General features: G+C 36.5%; 1 long non-coding RNA gene across 1 annotated transcript in view; it reads left to right on the top strand.

The window, feature by feature from the left end:
- Nucleotides 1-452: 452 nt before the first annotated feature.
- LOC114034891 overlaps nt 453-21286 on the top strand; it is a 205095-nt gene continuing 184261 nt past the window's right edge. Inside the window, exon 1 of the long non-coding RNA XR_003568153.1 lies at nt 453-565. This is a non-coding gene — a long non-coding RNA (uncharacterized LOC114034891). The remainder of the gene's footprint in view (nt 566-21286) is intronic.

Genomic DNA, 21286 nt, shown 5'->3' with positions numbered 1-21286 from the left:
AGTAGAAGATACACTTCTTTCTCAGAGGTGCACATTGCATGAGAAATAACCTTCTCTCCAGTGTCCAAACTGGACTCAAGAATTCTTGAATTTGGGATTATCTCCAAGACCACTGCCAAAGCTGGGACTCCCTTCTCAGGCCCAATACAGAAATGTTTGCTTTTGCTATGTGACTTTACAAGAAACCTCTCAGTGCCCTAGTTCCTACCAGCTTTTGACAGAGGAAAATCCCCCTTCAGGTTTCTAATTTCCTATTTGTGCTCAGAATTGGAAACAGAAAAGCAAAAGATGGTTTGAAACTTGAAGTTGAGAAACTCCCCTTTGAGGCCTTCTGGGGAATTACATACAGAATGCCATATGTTTTTGCCAAAAGTCCATACTACCTGCTAGTTGGAGAAAGAAACCACATGGTCATAAGTTTCTTCTCAGGCTGAGTGCCAGTACATGTCTACCTTTGCTAGGAGCTTCTAACACAAGTCATATCAATTGCTCATGATGAAGATGGGGAAGAGAGAAAACCCCTCCTTCTTCTCACTGCATTCCAGAAAAAGTCATAAGGAAAAAGGTAAAGAGGGGGCTTTGAATATTACCAGAAAAGGGTAAAAATACATCTTCTAAAGCCATGCTGGTTCTTTGTAATGACTATTTTTTCTCAATGCTCATTAATACTAAACTCTAATTATCTCTTCCAGAATTTTCTTAGGAAGTAGAATAGAGGTCACTCATTTATACCTTTTAAACTCCATTCTCTTTCTCTTTTTCTTTTTTTTTCTTTTTTGAAAATTAAGATATTGGCATAGGGTGATATGTCCATAAGAACAAAATTTGGAGCTGGAAAGAGTCTCAGAGACTGTCTAACTGAACCCTCTCATTTGAATGATGAGGAAGTTGAGGCTCACAAAAAGTAAGTGATTTGCCAAAGGTCGATGAGTTATGAGTGGCACAACCAGGTCCTCTGGCTTAAATTCCGGAAGCTTTTTCACCAAATTATGTTTTCTCCCACTCCTGTAGTTTTTCTCTCATTTTTCTTGATCTTTCAGATATCACTAAAAGTGGCTCAACAATCTCAGCTGCCAGTTCTTTCAATAAATGAGGAGGTAGTTCATCTGGGCCATGTGGCTTAAATTCTTCAAGACTGCTTGATGCTCCTTTATATTCTAACTTTTCTTGAGTATCAATTTCCTGTTAGCCATTTTCATGCTCTTATTTCCAGTCTTAAGGTCATTATCCTTGGCAGAGAAATCAGAAACCAAATGAGAATGGAATAGCCCTGGCTAGACTTTGTTGTCAATTATGATTGCCCTATTTACCCCAAAGCACTGGGGGGAGGGGGAAGAAGTATTTGATCTCTTGTTTAATTTTCCCCTTTCCCCCCAATTTAGCTTAAAAACAAAATAAATAAAACCCACCCTTTTTCTTGTCCTTAACTTTCTTTATCAACTTTAGTGCCTTCTAACCTTTAGCACTCCTGACATTATTTTAGAGAACAGTGCCATTATTCTAATATTCATCCTCTGTTACTTGCTCCCCCCCATTTTCTGTACACATCTTTTGAAATTTTGAAATTCTAAGTAGGTTGTTTTCTATAAATTCATGTGAGTCTCAGGATATATACCACTTTCCTCCTCTTTATTGGGATTGTTTTCATCTGTGTCTTCAGAATCTTATTCTTCAGAATTTCCCATTCTTTTTGGAGTGATTTTCCCTATAATTTTAATCAGTGGAATCCTACTAATCCTTTCTCTGAAACTTTTGAATAAATACATCAGTCAACCAATCAGCAAGCATATTGAATTATAAACTATATGCCAAGCACTGTGTTAATGCCATTTCAATTATATTTGTAAGATGCCTATCAGGCAAATAAATTCTTACCACCTACCATATAGTTCACTCCATTACCAGGAGTTCATCATTCCTCTATTTTAAGTTGAATTCCAACGTCCAAAATCCCATCTCAGTCACCATCTGATTAGCCAGCTGTTTACTTAACCAAATCAAAATCACCCCTTATTAGCCAGCTATTTTATTATCAAATCAGTTTTTCTCCTCTGTATCCACTGGCTTCAATGGATATAATTGTGAAAAATACAAACTATGGTATTCAATTTCTGGCCAAGACTTCATAATCTTTAGTAATACTATTTAGCTTCCTTCTGGCAATGTCATTGTGTCCCCAGAGGTGGATTGTAATCATAACTTTTGATGAGTCTTGGAAGGTCCTCTGGTACACCTTGGATAAATGCCCCATGAAGACAAGGGACTTCTCTATTGTTATTACCAGATTGACACATAGATGATTCATTACACTGAAAAGGAGTCACTAACCCCCTACTCTTCTCTTAATCCTTTAGCCTATAAGGGACAATTTCTCACCTGAAATGATTGTTCTTTATCATTTCTTGGAGGACAAGTAAATGCTTTTTCCAAACATCCAGCTCCCTTCTTCTCAGTAAGAGTCTCAAATTTGATATTTATATCCAAGTGTGTGATTGTCCTAGTCTTTCCCTTCTTCCTCTGTGTGACATCCTTTCATTCTCCAGTTTCCTGATAAAGGTCATACTCTCTTCTGTCACTTCATATTCTTTTTGTTCTCTCATCAAAACTCACTTTTATGTTTTGTTATTATTTTTGTAAGAAATACTTAATTATACCTGATAATCTGGAGTATAGAGATGTATTTCTTCAGTTCTTTCTGCTTTTCTTATGGTTAGGGGTGTGTGTGGAGGGGGGAACCAGCCTATAATGGGGAGATAGCAATCATTTGACTGTGGCAGAAATACAAACATAGAATACTCAAGGCAAGTTACTGAAAAATTTTCCCTCTCTCCATACTGATTGAGATGCTCAGCCTTAAAAAAATTACTTGGGGGGGGGGTCTTGCCCCTTATCTCCTTAAGAACTTTGTAGCCTTTTACCATTATTTTTTAAACAATATCACAGCCATACCTGACTTCCTTTCCCTTTTTCAAAATTAACCTCCTAATCATTTCAACAAATTTTTGCTTGTTAATTTTATTTACCAATTTGTTGTACTACTTTTTCTGGCTAACCTTGTCCTGCCATGTACCTTATACTTTTCTTTCTCCTTTGGTCCTTCTCTTTGGGTCTTTACTTCTTCATCCAACTCCTGAAATCTTCTTTCACAAAAGTCAGAAATAGAACCTGGAAAAAGAAATCGTTCTTCAAATTTTCCTCAATTTCTCTCAAATTATCTAAAATTTTCCTCTTGAAATTCAATTTCTAGCCTTCGTCCCATGTCAAGCTCCTCTAAAATTATTTTCAAAATTCCCCTCTCCATTTTATTCAACTTAAGTCTTTCTTCTCCAACTTCTCAATCAGACTAAGTCTAGAAAATTTAGACTTCATTTTTGTGGGAGTATCATCATAGAACTAATGGTTGAAAGGTATAGAGAGACAGATTTTTGTTCAATATTAGGTAGAAATTCCTAATAATTTGGTCTATACAAATGTGGAATGGGGTACCTTGGGAGTTGATTTGTTCATCACTGGAATTCTTCAAGCAGACATTAGACAACCAGGTGTCAGAAATTATGTAACGAGAATTCATGTTTTAGCTATGAATTCAACTAGATGATTTATAATGTCTCTTTCAACTCACAGATTCTATGATTCTGTTATTTATTTCTTAAACAGTAATATTCAATGAACTTCTTTGGGTTTTCTTTCAATATTTCAAAAGCAAGAATTAACTATATAATATTGCCTGTGTGGATATAGCCTTATCATGAATTAAATAATTGATAAGTTATAATCATATCTTGGTTTAGAACTTGCAAAGTGCTTTCATATAAATTACAGTTTTTAGATCTATAAAGAGTACTGATTCAGAGTCAAAGGATAAAAATGAGATATTTGTAAAGCACTTTGCAAAGTTTAAAGTGATATATAAGTGCTAGATATTAATATTAGTACTACTTATCAGAAGACCTGGTCTCTTCAGCAAGTCATTTAACCTCCTTGGGCCTCAGGTTCCTTATACATAAAATTAAGGGTTTGGATGAAGTGGCTTCTGAGATCCAAATAATGATATTATGATAATATGAATGATAATAACTAGTATCTACATAGCACTTTAAGATTTTCAAAGCCCTTTACAAATATTATCTCATTCTATTTTTAAAACAACCCTAGAATATAGGTGCTGTTTTGAGGCTGAGAAAGGATAAGTAATATCCTTAATATAGCCTAGGCTTATATACTAGTAAGTTTCTGAGGTTGCATTTGAACTTGGCTCTTCTTGACTACAGATACAGTGTTCTATCCACTGTACCTCCTAGCTATCAGGTATGGATTAGATTAGATTAGATTAGATTGCTTCCCAAGGCCCTTTCATCTATGAGTTTTTGTGATTTGAAATCTGTGATTATTTGTACATATTTCAGATCACCTGTTTCTTTTTTCATTGTGTCTGAATTTTCTCTTTTCTATCACAAACCCAGTAAAAACACCTTGGAACTTGGGCTCCTGTGGGAGAGAACTGAATGATATGAAGCAAATGAATGCTTGGAGGTATGAACATCTCAAGGACATGGCAATATAGAGTTTGAAGCTAATAATCAGTGTGATGGAGAGTATAGAGTCATCTAGCTCACAGCTTTGCTCTAACTAGCGCCTAAGGTATTTAGATATTTTAAAGAAAGAGGAAACAAGACAACATAATAGTTCCCCTTTGGGGCAGAATAAGTTGTTGACATGAGTACCCAGGGATCAGTTGAGGTTTTTTGGTAAAGGGCCCTGATCATCTTCCCCATAATCCTCCCATGTCAAAGAAATTCTTAGCTAAAATCCTTATAAGTTACTAGGAAGTCATTCCAGGCCACAGAGGAAAGACATAAGACTTCTTCTCAGATTTAGCTTTGTGAAATTGAGATTTTTTTCATTCTCAGAGTTTTGATTCTCACTCACAGATCTTTGCCCTTTTGACCTCTCTTCTGAGCATTAGTCCTATATTTTCAACTACCTTTTGGGTAAGTCCACTGGGGTGTCTTATGATCCCTTCAAAGTCAAAATGTCCAAAACTGAAACCATTCATCACTTTCCCTGAAACATTGGTTTCTGTTTCTGAATTTCTGCTCACAGTGCCACCATCTTCCCTGTAAGCCATGTTCAAAACTTCTCAGTCATTGGTAACATCTGATATTTATATAAAGCTTAATTATCTTTAAGTTTCAAGAGCATAAAAGCTACTCTGAGTGTTTTGGGACACACTGTGCAATATTTTACTTTACACATATTGCACAGCAGCCCTATGAGGTAGATACTACAGATATTAGTATCCTTTTTTGACAAATGTGGGAACTAAGTAAGACACAGAGAATGAGTGACTTTTCTGTGACCACACATCTAATAACTGTCATGGGCTGGATTTGAATTCAGGTCTCTGCAAATACTAGGTACAGAACTTTTTAAAAAAATTATTGTTTTCTGTTTTTACACCATAATCATTTCCCAACATACCCCAAAACTATACCCCTATACCCATAAACATTCCCTATAACCATAAACTCTTTATTGTAAGAACAGTTAAATCCCTCAATTGCTTCCCTTTGTCTCCAGATTAAGGTTCAAACATCCCAGTTTTGAAGGGTCTCTGACACTCAAACTATGCTTTCAGCCTTCTCTCTTATACTACTAATTATAGAACTTTTTTGTTCCATTTATACGATAGCAGCAAAGTTGTAAAAACAAAAAAAAGAAAAAGAAAAAGAAAGAAAAAAAGAAAAAACCCCAAACTTCAAAACTCTTAAGGCCTCTAAGCAACACAATAACCAACCATGACTCTAAAAAGACTCATTATAAAGCATACTACCCACCTCCTGGCAGAGAAGTGCTCAGGGTGCAGAATGAGACTTTTTTGGACATGGCCAGGACTCATTTTACTTGACTATGCACATATATTATAAGAGTTTTGTTTTTCTTTTTTTTTCTAGTAGCGTGGACAGGTGAGGAGAGAAAATGAATTTTTCTTAATTAAAAAAATCAATTTAAAAATCAAACTCTCTTTTCCATCCAGATTGGTTTGTGCCCCAAACTTTGTTTGCACTTTCTTGCCTCTGTCTTTTATTAGGCTTTTCCTGCTGCCTCTATAAATACCTTCTTTCCTACCCTCAATGAATCTTAATCACAATGGTCCTTCAATGAGTTAAAATCTCAACTATTCTTAGCTTTGTCTCTAACTTAAAAAACCTTCACTAGACCCTACCATCCCCTCAAGCTACTGCCCCACATTTTTCCTCCACCTTTTGGGCAACTCCTAGAAAGAGTTGTTTATGCTCATTGCTTCCCCTATCTCTACTCTGACTCTCTTCTTAACCCCTTGAAATCTGGCTTCCCATCTCATCACTCAACTGAAACTGCTCTCTCCAAAGTTACCAGTGCTCTAATTGCCAAATCTGATGTTATTTTCTTGGTCTTCATCCTTCTGTACCTCTCTGCCCTATTTGATACTGATGAACAACCTCTTCTCCTGGGATACTTTCCTCTTTCTGAGTGATGATGGCCCAGCTCCCTCTTGGTTCTCCACTTACTTGTCTGAAAACTTTTCATTTCTTTTAGTTTTCTTTGTCTCCTTGGCTGGATTATCATGAATATCATGCCACCTAACTGTGATTGTACCACAGTGTTCTGTCCCGGGCCTTCCTCACTCTCTGCAATCTCTCTCTTGGTGAACTCATCAGTGGCCATGAATGTAAGTATCATCTTTATGCGCATGGCTCATAGATCTATATATTCAGACCCATCTCCCTCATTAGCTCCAGTCTTATATCACCAACTACCTATTGGACATTTTTAATTGGATATTCCCAAGACATCTCCATCTCAATATGTCCAAAATAGAACTTATTATTCTTTCCCACAAATCTTTACCTCTACCAGACTTCCTAATTTCTGTAGAGGTTATCATCATTCTCCCAGTCTTTCAAGTTTATGATCTCCATGTTATCCTCAACTCCTCTCTCATTCATCTCACTTATCATATCAGTTGCTAAATCTTGTTTCTATCTACACAACATTTCTCATATTCATCCTCTTTCCCAAACTCATACCACCTCAGTTCAGACTGTCATTCCCTTTTGGCTAGATTGTTGCAATGGCCTCCTAATACTTTCCCTACCTGAAGTCTTTCTCCACTGCAATCCCTCTTCTACACAGCTGACAAAGTAATTTTCCTTAAATGCAGATCTAATCACATTGGTTGGTTGGTTATTGTTCTTCTTTCTCAAAGAGGACCAAGATGACATCACTGACATCTTATACATTTGACATATGGACATAATGTCCATACTCATCATTTCTTATAGCACAATAGTATTCCATCACAATCATATACCACAACTTGTTTGGTTATTCCCCAATTGAGTCAAGGTATAGTGTCCAACTGTGACTGCTCAGACCAATATGAGCTCAGAAGGCTCTACCATAGGTCGGTCACAAATAGTTCACATTAACATTTGGAATTCTTCAGATCTGATCATGTTAATGTCCATACTCAATGAACTCTAGTGGCACTCTATGGCCTTTAGGATAAAATCAACTCTATCAACTCTTTGACTGGGGAGGTAGCATAGTACAGTGGAAGGGCTCAGGATCTGGAGTCAGAAGACCTAGATTTCAGTTACAGCTCTGCCACTTACTTCCTGGATCATCTTGGCCAAGAAGGGACTGGACTGGATGATCTTTAAGGTCCCTTAACATCTGAGTCTATGAGCCTTGTTTAGTTTTTTATGCCCCTTAACAGCCTGGACAAGCCTAACTTTTCAGCCTTACTCCCCTTCCTGCCTTCTACAAGCCATTCAAACTGGCTTTCTCTCCTACGTAGCACTTCATTTCCTATGTCAGTGCTTTTGCATCGGCCAACCCCTCATTCCCAGAATATGCTTTGTCACCAATTCTGTTTCAAAGACTCTTTCACTTTCTTCAAGATTCAGATCAAGTATATGTATGTGAAAACCTTCACCCACAAACTGCTAGTGCCCATTCTCTCTAATTACCTTGTATTTCACCACTTCAAATTTTACTTTTATTATATATATATATATATGGAATATATGCATATATAACATACACACAATATGTATAATATGTACACACAATGTATACATACAGATATTTATACATGTGTACATGTGTGTATATACATATACATACATACATATACACATGCGTATAAATACATATATATATTGTCTCCCTCAATAGAATGTAAGCTCCTTCTGGGCAGGAATTGCTTTTTTTTTAAAGTCAGTCAACAAGCATTTATTAAGGGTTTACTATGTGTTGAGTATTTTGTTAAGTTCCAGGGATACAGAAAAAAAAAGAAAACAATTCTTGCTTTTGAGGAGCTCACATTTCAATTCAGGGGGACAATATGCAAATAATTATACATACAAGATGCAGTCAGTTCTCATCATTCATTGTAGTTCTGTTCTATAAAGTGAGTATAGTAAGTTTATAAGTAGTCACAATAGCAGGAAGTAAGATTACAAAGGGAAACTTAGAAGTCATATATGTATCATCCCAAAGAGCAAAGGAGCATACTTTACAAATAGTATCATATATATTAACCAAAAATCACATCCTGATAATATGTGCAGAATCAGGGGTCCATGCTGCTCAAGTGCTTTACTTTCTGTGCTGTTTGCCCCTACACCATCTTTACTTCATTAAAATGTGATTGCAGGCTCACTTCCTGTTGCCACCATGATCTTTCCCAGAGAGTATCCAAAGAACCAGGTATGTGTGCCCCATTTCATAAATTTATAAATCAATTATCAATTCAAACAACTTCTGATTAACAGAGTAAAAGCTCCTTGAGGGCAAGGGCAGTTTTATTTTTTGTAATTGCATCTTCCCTGCCCTGAAAAGACTGCTTAGGTAATCATGGAAATGAAGACTAGATCTGTGATTCTATCAGTATAGGGAACTCCTAGAGAAGGAAACTTTTCTCACCAATGTAGGTCAGTACCTTCTCAGAAACTTAAAGTCTTTTTTTCTTTTAAATTTATTATTTAGTTATTTTTTTAACATTTGTTTAAAAAGTTTTTGAGTTCTGAATTCTCTCCCTCTCTCCCATCCCTTCCTTAACCATTAAAAAGGCAAAAAAGGTGATCCCAATAATACATGTGAAATCAGCCAAAACATATTTCCATATTGGCCATGTTGCAGAAAAAAGCAAGAAAGAATAAAGTGAAAAAAATTGTGTTTCAATCTACATTCAGAACCTATCAGTTCTTTCTTTGGAGGTAGAGAGCAATTTTCATCATAAGTCCTTTGAAATTGTCTTAGATCATTGTATTGCTGAGAATGGCTAAGGCATTTGCAGCTGATCATCGTACAATATTGCCATTGTTATGTATAATGTTCTCCTGGTTCTGCTCACTTCACTTTGTATTAGTTCACACAAGTCTTCCCAGGTTTCTTTGAAACCATTCTGTTCATCATTTCTTATAGCACAATAGTATTCCATCACAATCATATACCACAACTTGTTTGGTTATTCCCCAATTGATGGACATCCCCTCAATTTCCAATTCTTTGCCACCACAAAAAGGGCTGCAATAAATATTTTTGTATGTTGAGGTCCTTTTCCTTTTCCTTTGATCACTTTGGGATATAGACCTAGTACCAGCATTATGGGGTCAAAGGGAATGCACAATTTTAGAGCCCTTTGGGCATAGATTCAAATTGCTCTCCAGTATGATTGGATCAGTTCTCAACTCAGACCAACAGTGCATTCCAATTTTTCCACATCCCCTCCAACATTTGTCATTTTCCTTTTCTGTCATGTTTGACAATCTGATAGGTGTAAGGTGATACCTCAGAGTTACTTTAATTTGCATTTCTCTAATAAATAGTGATTTAGATAATTTTTTCATATGACTATATAGAGTTTTGATTTTTTTCCTTCTGGGAACTGCCTGTTCATATCCTTTGATCACTTATCAATTGGGAAATTACTAATATTCTTATACATTTGACTAAGTCCTCTATATATTTGAGAAAGGAGGACTTGCTATAATTTCCATTCCCATTCCTACCCCTAGTTTGCTGCTTTCCTTCTGGTCTGGTTGCATTGGTTTTGTTTGTGTAAAACATTTTAAATTTAATGTAATCAAAATTTTCCATTTTACTTCCTGTGGTCCTATCTATCTCTTGTTTGGTCATAAATTCTTTCCTTATTCATAGATCTGACAGGTAAAATTTTCCATTTAATATTTTGCCATATTTTATTATTTTTCCTATTTTCCCTAATTTAATATGATATAACCCTCTATGTCTAAATCATGTACCCATTTTGACTTTATCTTTGTGTGTGGTATGAGATGTTGGTCTATACCTAGCTTCTGCCAAATTGCTTTCTAATTTTCCAGCAATTTTTGTTAAATAGTGAGTTCTTGTCCCAAAATCTTGGACCTTTGAGTTCATCAAACAATAGATTACTATGGTAATTTACTACTGTGTATTGTGTACCTAATCTATTCCACAGATCCATTACTCTATTTCTTATCCAGTACAAGATTATTGTTATGATTATTGCTTTGTAATATAGTTTGAGATGTGGACATCTTTTTTCAAATTTTTTAATCAATTCCTTTGATATTCTTGATACTTTGCTCTTCCAGATGACTTTCATTGTTATTTTTCCTAGTTCTATAAAATAAATTCTTTGGTAGTTTGATTGATATGGCACTGAATAAGTAAATTAATTTAGATAGAATTGTCATTTTTATTATATTGACTTAGCCTACCCATAAGCAATTAATATTTCTCCAATTGTTTTGTGTGAAAAATATTTTGTCATTGCTTTCATTAAGTGCCTGGGTTTGTCTTGGCAGGTAGACTCCCAAGTATTTTGTATTGTCTGTAGTTATTTTAAATGAGATTTCTCTTTCTGTCATTTCCTGCTGAATTTCATTGGCAAAATATAGAAATGTTGATGATTTATGTGGATTTATTTTTTATCTTGCAACTTTGCTAAAGTTGTTAATTATTTCAACTAATTTTTTACTTGACTTTGTAGGATTCTCTAATCATCTGCAAAGAGTGATAGTTTTGTTGCCTCATTGCCTTATGGTAATTTCCTTCAATTTCTTTTTCTAGCCTTATTACTGTAACTTGCATTTCTAGTACAATGTTGAATAATAGTGGTGATAATGAGCCTCCTTGCCTCATTCCTGATCTTACTGGGAAACCTTCTAACTTATTCCCATTAGAGATAATGCTTACTGATGGTTTTAGATAGATACTATTTATCATTTTAAGGGAAATGCCACTTATTTCTATGCTTTCTAGAGTTTTTAAAAGGAATAGGTATTGTATTTTGTCAAAGGCTTTTTCTGAATCTATTGAAATAATCATATGATTTGTGTTGCTTTTGTCATTGATGTGGTCAATTATGCAGATAGTTTTCCTAATATTGAACCAGCTCTGCATTCCTGTTATAAATTCCACCTTGTTATAGTGTATTATTTTTATGATATATTGCTGTAACCTCTTTGCTAGTATATTATTTAACATGTTTGCATCAATAGTCTTAAGGGAAATTGGTCTATAGTTTTCTTTCTGTTTTTATTCCCCGTGGTTTATGTACCAGCATCATATTTGTGTCATAGATAGAATTTGGTAGGCTTCTTCAACATCTATTTATCCAAATCATTTATATAGTATTGGAATTAATTGTTCTTTAAATGTTCAGTAGAATTCACTTGTGACTCCATTTGGTCCTTGGGATTTTTTCTTAGGGAGCTCATTGACAGATTGTTTAATTTGTTTCTTTTTTTTTTAGATGGGGTTATTTAAATATTTGATTTTCTCTTCTGTTAATTTGGTTAGTTTGTATTTTTGCAAACATTCATCCATTTCCCTTAGATGGTCAGATTTACTGGCATATAATTGGGCAAAATAGCTCCTAATAATTGCCTTAATTTCACTTTTACTGGTGGTACATTCACTTTTTTTCAATTTTGATACTAGTAATTTGGTTTTCTTCTTTTCTTAAAATCAAATTAACCAATGGTTTATCTATTTCTTGCTTTTTCTTTCCATAAAGCCAGTTTCAAGTTTTATTTATTAATTTAATTTTTTTTACTTTCAATTTTATTAATCTCTCCTTTGATTTTCAGGATTTCCATTTTGTTATTTAATTGAGGGGGTTTTATTTTTTCTTTTTGTAGCATGCCTGATTCATTGATCTGCTCTTTCTTTTTTTTTTTATTGATGTATGTGCTTCAAGATATAATATTCCCCCTAAGTACTGCTTTGACCACATCACACAAACTTTGGAATGTTTTGTCATTGTTGTCATTCTCTTTAATGAAATTATTGATTATTTCTATGGTTTGTTCTTTGACCCACTCTTTAGGATTAGATTATTTGGTTTTCCATTAATTTTAAAATTATATTTCTATGGCTGTTTGTCAAATGTAATTTTTTATTGTATTATGTCTGAAAAGGTGAATTTAATATTTCTGCTTTTCTACATTTAGTTGTCAGGTTTTTATGCCTTAATACATAATCATTTCTTGTAATTTCTTGTCATGTACACATGAGGAAAAAGCTATACTCCTTTCTATTTCCATTCAATTTTCTCCAAAGGTCTATCATATGTAACTTCTCTAAAATTCTATTCATCTCTTTAACTTCTTTCTTGTTTATTTTTTGGTTAGATTTATCTAGTTAGATTATCTAGTTCTGAGAGGGGAAAGTTGAGGTCTCACACTAGAATAGTTTTACTGTCTATTTCCTCCTGTGACTTACTTAACTTTTCCTTTAAGAATTTAGATGCTATACCATTTAATGCATATATGTTTGGTATTGATATTACATTGTTGTCTATTATACCTTTTAGCAAAGTGTAATTTCCCTGATTGTCTCTTTTAATTAGATCTATTTTTGCTTTATTTTGTCTGAGATATGTTTGTTACCCCTGCCTTTTTTACCTCAGCTGAAGCATAAAAGATTCTGTTCCAGTCCCTTATTTTTACTTTGCATGTGTCTTTCTGTCTCAAGTGTGTTCCATGTAAATGGCGTACTGTCAGATTTTGGTTTCTAATCCATTCTGCTATTTGCTTCTGTTTTATGGGTGAGTTTATCCCCTTCACATTCACAGTTATAATTACTAATTTTGTATTCTTCTCCATCCTATTTTCCCCTAATTTTTATTCTCTTCCCCTTTTTACCCCATCCGTCCTCAAAAATCTGTTTTGCTTCTGACTACTGCCTTCTTTGCCCTCCCTTTTATCAACTTCCTTCCTTCTCTTACACCCTTCCCCTTTTGCTTCCCATTGATTAAGATAAATTTCTATACCCAACTGACTGTGTATGTTATTCCCTCTTTGAACCAATTTCCATGAGAGTGAAGTTCAAGCATTGCCCATCATTCTCCTCTGCCATGGCCCACCCTATAAAAGCTCTTCCTTGCATACCTCTTTTATGTGAGATAATTTTCCCTATTCTTCCCCTCCCTTCCCCCTTTTCCCAGTGCATCTCTCTTTATCAACCCTTAATATGTATTTTTTTGAGATCTTCCCATCATAGTCAATTCACACCCATATCCTCTGCCTTGTATACTCCTTCTAACTGCACTAATAAAGATAAAGCTCTTAGAGGTTCCAAGTATCATCATTCCATATAAGAATGTAAACAATTTAATCTTATTGAATCCCTTATGTTTTCTCTTTCATGTTTACTTTTTTATGTTTGAGTCTTATATTTGAAAGTCACATTTTCTATTCAGTTCTGGTCTTTTCATCAGGAATGCTATACAATTCTCTATTTCATTAAATATCCATTTTCTCCCAAAGGATTACACCATATAGGTTATTCTTGGTTGTTATTCTAACTCTTTTGCCTTCCAGATTCTCATATTCTAAGCCCTTTGCTCCTTTGACATGGAAATTACTAAATCTTGTGTGATCTTGACTGTGTCTCCATGATATTTGAATTGCTTCTTTCTGGCTACTTGCAATATTTTCTTCTTGACCAGGGAGCTCTGGAATTTGACTAAAATATTCATGGGAATTTTCATTTTGGGATCTCTTAGTAGATCTCATGGATTCTTTCAATTTCTATTTACCCTCTGGTTCTAGGATATCAGGGCAGTTTTCCCTGACAATTTCTTGAAATATGATGTCTAGGCTGTTTTTTTGATAATAGCTCTCGAATAGCCCAATAATTCTTGAATTATCTCTCCTTGATCTATTTTCCAGGACAGTTGTTTTTCCAATGAGATATTTCATATTTTCTTATTTTTTCATTTTTTTGGCTTTACTTTATTGTTTCTTGATGTCTTATAGAGTCATTATCTTCCAGTTTCTCAATTCTAATTTTTAAGGAATTATTTTCTACAGTGAATTTTTATACCTCTTCTTCCATCTGGCCAATTCTATTTTTTAATAAGTTCTTCTCTTCAGTGGATTTTTGTGCCTCTTTTACCATTTGACCAATTCTGTTTTTTTTTTCAGGTGTTATTTTCTTCAGTATTTTTTTGTATCTCTTTTACCAAGCTGATGGCTCTCTTTTCATAATTTTCTTGTATCACTTTTATTTCTTTTCCCAATTTTCTTCTACCTCTCTTATCTGATTTTTAAAATCTTTTCTGAGCTCTTTCAGGAATTCTTATTTGGCTTGTATCTCAATTCACATTCACTTGAGGATTTGCTTGTAGCTCTTTTGACATCAATATTTTCTTCTGAGTTTATATTTTAATCTTAACATAGTAACTTTTTATGGTCAGGTTCTTTATTTTTATTTTTATTTTTGTTATTTGCTCATTTTTCCAGCCTATTTCTTGACTTTTTTTGATGTTAAAGTTGGACTCTGCTCCTGGGGTGAAGGGAGCACTGTCCCAAGCTTCAGGTTTATTGTGCTGCTGTTTTCTAAGTTAATTCTGGGAGTATTTAAGTTTTTGGTGATTTTTATGTGGTGTGATCCAAGAAGAGGTGTGGTCACTGTACTCCTGGGCTGTGCTCTGGTCTTTACCCAGGAAGAGACTTTGCTCCACTGCAGCCACAAGTGCTAGTGCTCCTCTTCCCCTGGAACTATGATCACGTCCCCTGATCTGCAACTATAAGTATTAGTGCTCCTTTCTGCCTGTAAACTGAAACTAGGGCCTGCACTCTCTTGTCATCAACCATAAGCACTCTTCATTCTGGAACTGACTTCTGTGCTTCCCTGAGGCCATTATCATTTCTTTTGACCCTTGAATAGCAACCTGAGACTGCACATGAGCAATGCAACAGGATCCAGGACCCAGTGCCAACAAAGGTTCACCATAATCTCTTCTTGACCAGTTGTCCAACCCCCTTCCCATCTCTAGGCTGAGAGCTTCCACAGCTGCTGCTGCTTTCACAGTCACCTCTCAAGTCTGCTGTTCATGTTGCCATTCTGTGTTGACCTCCACTCCAAGATCACAGATCTCTCCTGCCAACTTTCTAAGTTGTCTTGGTCTGGAAAATTGTCTCACCCTATCTTTTTGTTGGGTCTGCTGCTTTTGAGTTTGATTTGAGGTGTTATTTTAAGTTGTTTTGAGGAGAATTTTGGGAGAATTTAGCTGAGTTGCTACCTGTAGTCAGTCATCTTGGCTCAAACCCCTACCCCCAACCCTCAACTTAAATTCTTAAATAGTGTTTAAGGCACTGAGGATTTAATTGGTATGCCCAGTCACACATCTGGCATGTACCTGTGGTAGGACTTAAACCCAGGTATTCCTGGCTCCAAGGCAGGCAGTTTATCCACTAAACCATGCTATATAACAGTCTAATAAATACCTGTTGACTGATTGATTGTCACCTATGTGACTTTTTGGCAGGTCACTAAACCTCTCCAGGCTTCAATAAGATGAATGACCTCTAAGATTCTTTCCTATGATAATATCAAACCAAAGCTAGGAGACACAGTTGACCCACCTCCCAATGGGAGGAAGGCTGTTGTTGTTATTCAGTCATACCCCAACTCTTTGTGATCTGATATGAGGTTCTCTTGGCAAAGACACTGGAGTGGTTTACTATTTCCTTCTCCAGTAGATTAAAGCAAACAGAGGTTAAATAACTTGCCTGGGGTCACATAACTAGTGAGTGTGTGAGGCCAGATTTGAACTCAGGTCTTCCTGACTCCAGGCCCAGTGCTTTATCTACTGAGCTCCCTAGCTGCTTGGGAGTCATCTACTGAAGGTTTTTAAAAGTCTCTGGACTTGGAGTCTAATAACCTAGATTTGAGTCTCAGATCTGGCTTCAATTAGCTATGTGAACTTGGAGAAGTTACACGTGAGCCTCAGTTGTTTATATGTAAAATAGAGATAATGGTTTCTCTCCCCAGGGTTATTATGAGGATTCAGTGAGATAACATGTGCAAAAGTTCTTTCTGAACCAAACAGCTTTTTAGAAATAAATTTTCTTTGAAATTAAAAAGTATTATAACAGAGAGAATTAGCATGATATTACAAAAAGAACTCTGGTTACATAAATATGTATGTATGTATATGTGTGTATATGTGTACATATATATGTGTGTGTGTGTGTGTGTGTGTGTGTGTGTGTGTATGTAGATAGATAGATAGGATGGAGAGTGAGAAGGGCCTTTATTGACCATCTTCTCTAAATTACCTTTTTATAGAGGAGGAAAGTGAGGCTACAGGTAATGTGACTTGCCCAAGGTCACATGGGTAGTAAGCTTAGCCAGGATTCAAACCCATGTCCTCTGTCTCAGAACCAGTGCACTTCTAGTATACCATCCTACCTCCTTTCTACCTCCGTTGTCTTGAGGCTCAAATGAGGTAATAAAAAGAAAGTACTTAGTCATATGAAGTACATACAAAAATGTGAAAAGTGACAGGCCTGGAGTCAGGACAACTCATCTTCCTGAGTTCAAATCTGGTCTCAACACACTAGATATGGGGCTGATGCCACTGAAATGTAAAATTAAAGCAATTGATCTTCTAGTGCTGGTATTTATTTCACTACCATACAGAAGGGCTATCTTTCTATTCCCATGGAATAGAATTCACACATCTATGTGACCCTGGACAAGTCACTTAACCATGTTTATTTCAGTTTCCTCATCTGTAAAATGATCTGGAGAAGGAAATGGCAAACCACTCTGGTACCTTTGCCAAGAATACCCCAAATGGGGTCATGAAGAATCAGACATAACTGAAACAAATGAACAACAACAAAATTATTCAATCCATAATCAATTAAATAATCTCCTCCCTCGTTATGTTGCTAGCTCATTCCCTCAATCTCACCGGCTTCTCCAATTCAGGGGCTATTGCTCTGTCATTGGAGCAACACATTACATCACTCATATGAAGGCAATGCTACCTCAGACAAACTCTTTTTCTCTTTCTTCTCTCTCAATCACTGCTTTTGTTTTTCCATCAAGGTTCTCTGTTCTTCTTCTGGGGCATCTGGGAAGAGCCTGCCTCCCCTGCCCCTCCTTGCCTTTGGCGATATTAACACACATTTACCCACTATCGTCACACCTCACACCTCTGCACATCCCGACAGCCCAGGAATCCTCCTACACCCTTGACCACTCCTGGAAATTTGGTTTCCATTATGCTGAAGCCTTTCACAAACCTAACTCTAAACAGAAGTCATCCCACATGTTCCCTCGAGGCTATTACTTGAGCAGCCAAGCTGTCCATTTCAAGGAAACTAGGGACAGGATTCTGACACTTCTCTATTTATCCTCTTTGGATATACCTGCCCCTTTGTCATTGCAGATAGGGCAGGCTGAGCTGGCAAATATAAACCTGGGTGGGGGTTGGGTACAGTGGGGAAGATGTCGGGCCATCTCTCTGAGAAGCAGAGTGTATGCCTGCCTCCTGAGCCAGCTTCCCTCTCAGTGGGCACGCTGACAAATGGGCAATGCCTTGGTTCAGATGATACAAGTCATTGTGAAACTGGGTGCAGTCGCTTCTGTTCCACACCCTCCTTTGAAGTCGACTGTCAGATCCTCAGTAGTTTTGAGGGCAGGCTCTGGGGCCCAGGGATCTGACCATCCTTTCCCTGCACAGCATAGTCCTTCCTCCCGGCTCATCTGCCTGCTGAATCTGAGGCTTCTGAAAATGAACTCCAGAAGCTAGGAGCTTATGGCCAATGGTCCATAAGCATTGAAAGCCCAAAGGGCAGGAGTGCAGATAGGAAAGGCCACAGAATTTTATTAGTTAATGTAAGTGCCATAATGAAGATACAGACCATTTTGTTAATTTCAAAATACACATAGACAGCACTTCATATTTTGGTATCTCTTTTGTTGTTGTTATTGTTCAGTTGTTTCAGTCATGTCCAACTCTTTGTGATCACTTTTTTGGGTTTTCTTGGCAGAGTTACTGGAGTGGTTTGCCGTTTCCTTCTCCAGCTCATTCTACAGATGAGGAAACTGAGAAAAACAGGGTTAAGTGACTTGCTCAGGGTCACATAGTAAGTGTTTGAGGTCAGATTTGAACTCAGGGTCTGGCCAAAGGGGGCTCGGGGAAGAGGAAGTGAACTGGGGATTTAATTGGTTTAGACAACAAGCTTTTAATCAATGCTCTGTTGACTGATCTGTAACTCCAGAGGAGTACCAATGGGATTCTGCAATTTCTCTGCAAATTATAGTCATAGAGAGTGCCTAGAGGCACTGAGGGGTTGTTCAGAGGTGCACTTGAACTCAGGGCTTCCTCCAAGGCTAGCTCTTTTTCTGCTATGCCATGCTGCTCTCCATAAAGGATAACATGGTTATTTACGCTGATATATTAAGTATGTACCCAGCCATCTGCAGGCAATTACTACACTCAGATCTTAAGGAATGAGATGCTTAGGCATCCAGGATCATCCAGGGGAGGGTTTATGCTCCCCTAATTCAGCTATTTAACCAACAGCTACTGATGAGAGACATAAGGCAATTCTAATGTCTGTTCCTAATAGATAGCAATACTCTGTTGCTTCCAAAGGCAGATCTACTCAAGGGTATTTTAAAGATAGTATTTTACAAAGCTGAAGTTACTGTATACATGTTAATTATTTTATTGAATAATACCAACAGCTGACAATAGTTTAAATTGTTTATAGCATTATATATGCATATCTATATCTATATCCATATCTATATTGATATCCATATTTGTATTAGTCCCATTGGATGAATGAAATAAATGAATTAAAAAGGATTGATTAAATGCATATTGTATGCCAAGCACTGTCATCAACACTGATACAAATAGAAATGTGAGATAGCCCTGGCTCTTAAGGAGCTCATATTCTCTTCCATAACAGCAGGGGAGAATACACATGGCAGCATTGAGCTGCCAGGAAGATGGAAAGGCCCTAGTGGTCTTCCAATTGTAGTGACAAAATAGTAGTGTGTCGTCATTAATGTCATTTTCACTGATGTCCATTTCTGCTGTTGAACCATTTGACAGAGCCAGTGTCAGTGCTAGTGCCAGACAGATTTTGGCCATGAGCACTTTCTTTGCTGAGTCTTCAATAACTGTGACTTCTGAGGAGGTGGGGGCTGTAGCACCTGTAGTGGGAGTTACTGGATGGAGCCGGTACATCAGACATGGCTTGGTGGGGTGGGATGGAGCTATAAGCAGAGCAGGTGATTTGTAGTATGTTGTAGTATGTTTGGGGTTACCTGCTTTTTATTTATTTATTTATCTATTTATCTATCTATCTATCTATCTATCTATTTATTTATTTATGGCTTTTTTTTTTTTTGGTGAGTTGATTGGGGTTAAGTGACTTGACTTGCCCAGGGTCACACAGCTAGTAAGTGTTAAGTGTCTGAGGCTGGATTTGAACTCAAGACCTCTCAACTCCAAGGCCAGAGTTCCATTCACTGCACTTCCTAGCTGCCTCCTTACCTGCCTTTTAGTGGGAGTTGATTGATGATATTGGTAGTACTGGTAGTGGGGATGGTGGGCCCCTTCTTCATAAGAGCTGCTCCTCTCAATAATGTTTTCAAAGAAGCCAAGGTGAAAGCAAGGCTGGTTGTTTGAGAGGTGCTGTTGTTTCTTGGTATCTTGAGCTCAGTCTTAGGTTATATTCAACTCACAAGAACCCTGGGATATAGGTAACTGTGATTATTACCACCCCTCTACCTTGAAGGGTTGTTGTGAAGATGATATTTGTGAAACTCTCAGCACAATGATTGGCACATAGAAGGCACTATATAAATGCTGATTTCCTTCCCTTCCCCTTCCATTCCCTTTTATAGATAAGAAAACTGAGGCTCAGAGAAATTGTGACTTTGCCATTCAAAAGCCAGTAACTTATTGAAGTTAGCAAGGAGCATATTCTAACTATGGCCTCTCCTTATTCTAATCAATTAACAATCAGCATTTATTAAGTAACTACTATGTCCCAGACACCGTTAAGAGCTGAGGATACAAAAGTAAAACGGTTCCTGCTCTCAAGGAATTTATATTCACATTCTGGAGGCAATATGTACATAAAAATATACAGAAAATATACAAAATGAATACAAGGTATTTCAGAGAAGGAAGACATTAGGAGCACGTGGCCAGAGGGTTGAGGTTGGGGGGGGGTGCTACTGCTGCTGCTGCTGCTACTACTGCTACTACTACTAGGTGACTAATGTGGTTATTTATCTATTTATCGATGGGGCATGGAAGAGTTAAATACCTCCACCAAGTCATTGGTGTATTTTGGAATAAAACCCAGCATTGTTTAGTTTAGTTTTTGTTTTCCATGAGTTTTATTTGTACTTGTACCTGGAGGCTATTTCAAAGCAAAGTACATAAATCTAATAAGCAGAGAGACCTATAGGCTCCTATAATGAACCCTTTCTTATGTGCATAGTTTATTCTTAATTAGATGCAGAATACTGAAATACAAGTAAGCATTCCCTGATCACTCTTGACACATGACAAGAGAATGATGGCAATATTATAAAATGAGCAGAGGTGGAAAAACCAGGCAGTTATGGATGCTTTTACAAAACTCAAAGTCTATGATTGTAATCCATAAATAGAGTGTTCCAGAAGTTTCCACAGACTGTCACTCAGATTCTTCACCTTTATATTTAGGAGTCCACGAACACATAGGAGAACAGGTTACATTTACCTTCTCCTAAATACTCTAGAAAAATTGAATTACATTGGAATATAACTCAGTCATTATTTGCCATCATGTTCTGGATGGTTGTACATGCCATTTCAAGATTAATGCAATCTAATACTGTAGGACAGTATGTCATCATTTTTTTTTAAAAAAAAAGATTACTTATTGTTCTTATTTATTTTTAACACTAAATTTTT

This window comes from Vombatus ursinus, unplaced genomic scaffold (assembly GCF_900497805.2).
Source record: "Vombatus ursinus unplaced genomic scaffold, bare-nosed wombat genome assembly UNPS02009132.1, whole genome shotgun sequence".
In the NCBI taxonomy this organism is placed as follows: Eukaryota; Metazoa; Chordata; class Mammalia; order Diprotodontia; family Vombatidae; genus Vombatus; species Vombatus ursinus.
The sequence above is the reverse complement of the archived record's forward strand: the minus strand, read 5'-3'. Positions and strand labels throughout refer to the sequence as shown.